Genomic DNA, 7949 nt, shown 5'->3' with positions numbered 1-7949 from the left:
CTAATAATTATTTGGTTTATATATGTTACTTCTATTTTTTGTAATCTCTTCAAATATATGTTCTTTTTTTCTTTCTTTCTATTTTTTTTCTGGTACTGAAGATTGGACATGCTAGGCAAATGCTCTATCGATTGACTAACATTCCCAGCCCCCTCTCCCCTTTTTTGATACAGGTCTCATAAAGTTTCTCAGGCTGACTCAAACTTGCCATACCCTGCCTCAGTCTCCTGAATAGCTGGCTTACAGGTGTGAACCATTATGCCCAATCCATATGCCCTTATTTCATCTCTATGATAGCATTGTAAGAATACAGTGTGACATAGAGCTAGCAAAGTATTTAGGTTCCCTATGAAAGTGGCAGCTTCACTTTGTGGCATATGGACTGTAATCTGGGACCAAAGAAGACCTCTTGGTTCTACTCTCTTTATATCTGATATAGTTATATTTTTTATGGCACTTTGATATCTTCTTTGAAAATAAATAAATTTGTAAGTAGCTTAACTTTTTTATGTTATGCTAGTTTATCCTTCTGTTAATTAGTTTTCAGAATTAATGGCTTATGAAATGTTGCCTGTGTTTAGATTGTTCATGATTTGTTTCTTGTTTAGTCTTAGGGAGAGAGATTTCTTACATTGTTTTATAGCTTGGAGCAATATATGTTTATTTTATAAGAATTCTGGAGCTAGAAGTCCAAAATCAAAGTGTGGGAGGGCTATGCTAACTCTGAAAATGTGGGGATCCTTCCTTGCTTCTTCTAGTCTCTGGTGGTAGCAGAAACTCTTGCCCTCCTTGGTGTAGCTATATTATTCTGATCCTCTGTCCTCACGTGGTGTCCTCACTCTGTCTCTCTGTCTATAAGGACACATAAATGACAAGTCCTTTATAAGGACACCTGCCCCATTAATTTTTCATTTTATGTATTTGCTGATGGGACAACATAAAGGGAGAAGAGAAGGAAAAGGGGAAACACTGGGGTAAATATAGGCCAAATAACAGTATTATATTGCATGTATTTATGAATATATGATGACAAATCCCACCATTATGTAAGACTGTAATGTACCGACAAAAATTTATGGGAACAATTTGAACAAAAATAATATTTTAGTACAACTATATTTCTGTTGTGAACTTTGCTAAAACATGGAAGAAAAAAGGCCACAAAACCATAGAACGTATACAGCTACTATGCTAGAATTTCTATAAAGAGTTAAGATAAATGTTAGGTATTATATTTTTCTTATCATTTTCTCATAATTAATGTTTATGAGAATAGCTGTGTAGCTTCATTTTCATATTATTTTAGCTCTCTAAATGAACTGAGAAAACCAACAGAGTTCAATTATAAGATAAAATGGTGTCTATAAACAAAAACATTGGAAGAAACTTAAAAATGTCACTTTTTCAATATCTTGTTTAATATAAAAAGTACTCCATTTATTTTCTTTCCCATGTGTCTCAATTAATTTGCAACTGAATTTAATTTTATACTAATAAAATAGAACCGATTTACTTTTTAATATGTAATAAAAGTTTTAATTCAGCAAATATTAATTGTAAGCAAGATTTTAAAGAAATTTCATAAGCCATTATAAAACTAAAGTTGTGGTTTTACACTGTTTCAAGAATATAATTCTCTTCTGAGAAGTGTCTGTTCAGTTCTTTTGCCCATTTATTGGTTGGGTTATTTGTTTTTTTATGATAAGGTTTTTGAATGTTTTATGTATCCTAGAAATTTGTGCTTTATTTGATGTGCTTGTGGTAAAGATTTGCTCCCATTCTGTAACCTCACAGATTGTTTATTTTGCTGAGAAGAAGCTTATTAATTTGAATCCATTCCATTTATTGATTCTTGGTTTTAATTCTTGTTGTATTAGAAAGTTGGGGACTAATCTGATATGATGGAGATTTGAGCCTGCTTTTTCTTCCATTAGATGCAAGGTCTCTGGCTTAATTCCTAAATCCTTCATCCACTTTGAGGTGAACAGACACTTCTCAGAAGATATACAATCGATCAACAAACAGGAGAAAATGTCCAACATCTCTAGCAATAAGACAAATGCAAATCAAACTACTCTAAGATTTCATCTCAATCCAGTCAGAATGGCAGCTATCAAGAATACAAACAACAATAAGCGTTGGTGAGGATGTGGGGGAAAAGGAGCATTCATACATTGCTGGTGGGACTGCAAATTGGTACAGCCAATCTGGAAAGCAGTATGGAGATTCCTTGGAAAACTTGGAATGGACCCACCATTTGACCCAGCTATCCCACTCCTGGGTTTATACCCAAAGGGATTAAAAACAGCATACTACAGGGACACAGCCACATCAATGTTTATAGCAGCTCAATTCACAATAGCTAAATGCCCTTCAGTAGATGAATGGACAGGGAAACTTTGGTATATATACACAATGGAACATTATTCAGCATTAAAAGAGAATGAAATCATGGCATTTGCAGGTAAAGGGATGAAGTTGGAGAATATAATGCTAAGTGAAGCAAGCCAATTCCCAAAAAAACAAAGGCCAAATGTTTTCTTTGATATGAGGATACTGACTCATAAGGGAGATGAGGGGAATGGAGCATGGGCGGAATGGAGGAACTTTAGATAGGACAAAGGGGAGGGAGGGAAAAGGAGTGGGTATGGGGGTAGGAATGATGATGGAATGAGTTAAATATCATTACTCTAAGGACATGTATGAAGGCAAGAATGGTAGTGAAAATACTTTGTGTACAATCAGTGACTTGAAAAATCATGCTCTATATGTGTAATATGAAATGAATTGCATTCTGTGATTATGTATAATAGATAAGAATAAATAAATAATTTAATAAAAAGATAAGCAAAACAATATAGTTCTCAAATACTGCTGATCTTTTATTCAAAACTAGACTTTATTATCCATTTGAAGTTTAATTTAATTAAAAGGAGTCTATAGTTTGAAAGTTTATGCATTATCAGTAAATATTGAAAGGGTAAAGTTTCTAAGCTGGAAACCTTGAATTGAAATGTAAAAGATTAGGTACTATTAAGTTCCTCTGTTACACCCAGATTCCTGAGATAGTTAAGACAACGCCCTACTGGCCATTCAGCCTAGGGCCCTGTGCAGTTCGTCACAGTGCCCAAACCCATCAGTTTGAATGTGTACCCAGTTTAGAAGTGACCAATCACCCCTGCCCAGCCTGTTCCCGCCAATGAATGGACTAATCATGTATCAGAGTTGTTGTTCAATTTTCCCACGCCTCATGATGATTTGTTCTGATGTATGCAAAGCCCCCCACCCTCTCCAAAAAGTGTACTTAAGCTCTGCTTGACCTCTGCACTGGGCTCCGGGCTCCGGGCTGCTCTCCCTTCTTGAGTGAGCATGGAGTCCCAGCGCGCTGGAATGGATCCAATAAATCCCCCTTGCAATTGCATGAAGCTAGTCTCGTGGTCTCTTTCTCCGACGTTTCGCCGGACCCTTACAATATCAGCCAAATTTTGAGTTACCAGCTATTTTTCCAATAGGAGAGTGTCTCCCCCAATTTACATGGGGAAATTTATTTCTCAATAAAAGATAAAAACATTATTTTTCAATAATGTTCAGTAATGTGACCTTTAGAAAGTGAACATGACAAATAGGATACAGTGTTTTTTTGTTAAATTATTTATTTGGGGGTTGGAGTTGTGGCTCAGCAGTAGAGTGCTCATCTAGCTTCTGCAAGGCCCTGGGTTTGATCCTCAGCACCACATAAAAATAAATACATAACATATAGGTATTGTGTTCAACTACAACTAAAAAAATTTAAAAAATTAAAAATTTATTTATTTACTTATTATTTGTCCTAATTGTACAGTTTGTATTATCAACTCACTTCATATTATATCATAAATCTACCATGGCATCCTGATTTTTGTTAATGGCTATAGAACATTAATATATATTAAATAAATATGATGTCTAGATATAAAAAATGATAAGCTTCAAACTTATGATTCATATGAAATTACTGAAAAATATCAATGTCATCCCTGGCATTGGATATTTAAATGGTTCCAGATTTCATTATTATATATAATGCTATCAATAACAAACATCAATATTTCTTTCATATTTTTGGCTATTCAAATTGAAGAGGCAAATAACAGGGACTAATATTACCAGATAATAAAAGCTGACTTAGAATTTCTTTACAGAATTCTTTATAAAACTGTGTGGAAATTTACTAATTAGGTCAGTAAGTGTCAACTCATGGTTTAGATGCCACTTGCCAAACGATTTTCCAAAATGTTTATACCCATTCATAAAAGGAAAAAAAAATCACATGGTTCCTATCTGCCCACCTGCAAATATAGCAGATGTTTAGAAAATTATTTATTTGTGTTTTAATTTAAATAAAATTTTATACATGAATAGGAATAAATTTCAGAACCTCAGATGTTGCCTCACAAAAGACAGAATTCCCTAAAACCTCTTCCAGAATTTAAAAAGAAAGGGACATATTTAAAATTTTAAGGCAGGGATTTCTTTATAGTGGATAAAAATTTTCCAGAGAATAAAACACAATCAATAATTTTTTAAAAAATCACAGTCCACCACCGATATCTAAAAGGGGAAAAGAAACTTCTCTAAATAAAAAAGAATATTTTTAATCAGTGAATATGCCAAAATGGCATCAAATTTACAATTCCTTAAGGTTTTGGATTTTTTCATGCAAATCATTTATATTTTTTTCTTTTATGAACTGTTGATTCTACTGACTCTAGAAAATATTAATACTTTTTGGGGAAAGGTAGACCCAAGGTGTGATTAAAACACTAACTTTTATCACAAAAATCACTGTGAAGACAAGGCAAATTTTCATTGAAATTGTGCTATTAGCCACTTGAGCCATATAGTTCACCCAGAGGATGGAAAAAATGACTGTATGGCTCCTTTCACTATGAAACTTCCAAAGAGAGTAATCACTGGATATTGTTCACCCAAAAAAATGGAAGGATCATGGCAAGAGCTGTCTTGAAAATAAAGCTCCCTGGCAGAGCGTCACTGAGTTCAATTTCCAGTATCACCAAAAATAAAAATATATATATATAAAACTACAAAGACAATTATAAAAGAAAAGGGAGATAAAGACAATAGTATATATTCTTATTAAATTCATATTTTAAAAGTAGAAATGGATTAAAAAATGTGGCATATATAAACAATGGAATATTATTCAGCAATAAAAGAGAATAAAATCATAGTATTTGCAGGTAAATGAATGGAGTAGGAGAAGATAATGCTAAGTGAAGTTAGACAATCCCAAAAAACTAATCCTGAATGCTTTCTCTGATATAAGGTGGCTGACTCATAGTGGGATAGGAAAGGGGAGCATGGAAAGAATAGATGAACTCTAGATAGGGCAGAGGTGTGGGAGGGGAAGAGAGGAGGTAGGAGATTAGCAAGGATGGTGGAATGTGATGGACATCATTATCCAAACTACATGTATGAAGACATGAATTGGTGTGAACATACTTTATATACAGAGATATGAAATATTGTGCTCTATATGTGTAATAAGAATTGTAATGCATTCCACTGTCATCTATTTTAAAAATAAAGTTAATTTTTAAAAAGTGTAGGCATTGTATTTTTGACTGTTTTGCTTGTTCTGGTTGGCCTAGTGTGAGCGTAAGGTATACGTGTACATATATGGAAGCATGTACACAATGAGGAAGGCACAGGTAGAACAGTATAAAACACAGGAAAAATTTATTCACCTTGACATTCACATAATAACCAGGAAAACTACATTATAAGTTTTGAGAAGAATACTTAGTCAAATCATAAGAAGAAAATTTTTTTTCTTAAAATTTAAATATAAAAATACAAATCTTTGTCTTCAGACACATGTTGCAACAACATGACAGGCAGCATAGATGGGCTAAATGATATAAGAGTATGACCAGTAACTAGGGATCTCTGCTCACTAGCTTCCAAATTGCTTGATTCCTATAAGTATTTTGCTTTTAGGAAGGGTAGCTGGATGGACTGTGACCTCCTGAACTGCAGCCTGGAACAGTGAAACAATGATGGTAGAAAAGTGGTGAAATCTGAACAGAGTGTGAAGTTGAATCAACAGCAATGTCTTGATGTTAATTCTTAGCCTGACACTGTACCTTGTTTTATAGGAACATATAAAATATTAACACTAAATGAATCTGGGCAAAGGGCACATGAGAATTTCCTACACTATCTTTTCAACTTTTCTATAAATCTAAGATTATTTGAAAATTAAAAGTTTACTAATTGTGGGAAGGAGATTTAACTATGTAGCTATGCACACAAGACCACAAACCTGAGCTGTAGTGATGTTCTGATAACAGCAATGGAGATGATTGCACACGTGTCATTTCAAAAACAACCCATGGAGAAAAGAGGAAGTAGTGGTTGGGAGAGGGGCACCTGGGCCTCCCAGTTCTGGTCATGTTTTACTTCTTGACCTAAACTGGAGGTTGCACACATGTCTTCATTTTTTTGGTAATTCACTGAACTGTACTTTTGGTTAATTACCCTTCAGTAAAAGAAAGGATTTAAAATACTTCAGTATACTTGTAAATACTTTTCCATTCCTGGTAAAGGGGAGAATGATCACAGTATATGGAAATAAAAGAGGTGTACAAGTAGGGGGATCCTGTGTGGACCCAGATCCAACGGTCATTAGACTATAAATCTAAAGCTTTTAGAGCTAATGGACCTTGTACATGGCCAAATCCAGTCCTGGCAAGTTCTTCAAGAAGGCAGGTTTGCAGGTGCTGCTGTGGTGGACAGACAGGGCCAGACATATAAATGCAACCGAGACATCTGGGGAGAGAAGTGACTTCAGAGGCCGAATATGCCCAAAATGCACAAGAACTGTATTCACAGACCCCTGGCCCTCTACCAAATCTCAAAGCCCACAGCCAAGACTACTGAAACTGTATAATTCCAATAGAGAACTACAGTAAGTTCCACAATCTTAATAGACTTATCATAAACATGTTTTTCTATCATCATTTTTTTTTCTTTTTTTCTTTATTTCTTACATACATGACAATAGTGGAGTGCATTACATTCATAATTACCCATTCACAGCACAATTTTTTGTAACTCTGTATATAAAGTATGCTCACACCAAATTGTGCCATTATACACGAGCTCTCTTTTTTTGCATACAATTCTTATTATTCTTATTATAAAGGTGTATTAAGAATTGTATATTTTTTTTACCCTGGATATATCTCTGTTTTTTCAGCCTATATTACATTTCATTCTACCATTATAGCATTAATATATTAACATATGTTATTTATTAAGTAATAGCAAATCTATTAAAACCGAAGGGCTACTAATCAACGTATTAATTTTGAAAATGAGAAAACTGATTCCAGAGATATTAGTAACTAGACAAGAATATCCAGAATTCAATTATTTTTCTGAACAATAAATTCAACTGGATTTCTTCCCCACAATTACTGTCTAATGACAATATACAATAGTTTTTGGCTTAGATTCTTTCTTGCATAATTCCATTAGTTGTGTTTTTTTCTGAAAATATTTTCTATTGAAAATAATTTGACAGTATGTTTGGCAATCATGCACAAGAAAACAAAAATCTTCATTGGATACTTAAATTAAGGTGCTTCTTATTAATGTAAGAGTTAATTCATAGTATGTTAAAGGGGAGCTTAATAACTTCTTTTGAGAAATCATAATTTTAGGTAGACAATTATGAGAAAGCAAAAGCCACATGATTCTTCCATAAACTCAAAGGTGAGAGATTGATGCCCTTGTTTGTCAAGGGTTCTTCACAAGTACATCTGAAATTCAACACAAAAATATATGACTATATTCTAAGAATCTTTCAAATTTTACTCAATATAGTTGCTATTCCTAAAGAAGTCTATAGGTCACCTAAATCTTCAGTAGTTGCCATTTCATAT

This window comes from Spermophilus citellus (genome assembly GCF_964194105.1).
Source record: "Spermophilus citellus genome assembly, chromosome: 13".
In the NCBI taxonomy this organism is placed as follows: domain Eukaryota; kingdom Metazoa; phylum Chordata; class Mammalia; order Rodentia; family Sciuridae; genus Spermophilus; species Spermophilus citellus.
This window is presented reverse-complemented; position numbering follows the sequence as displayed.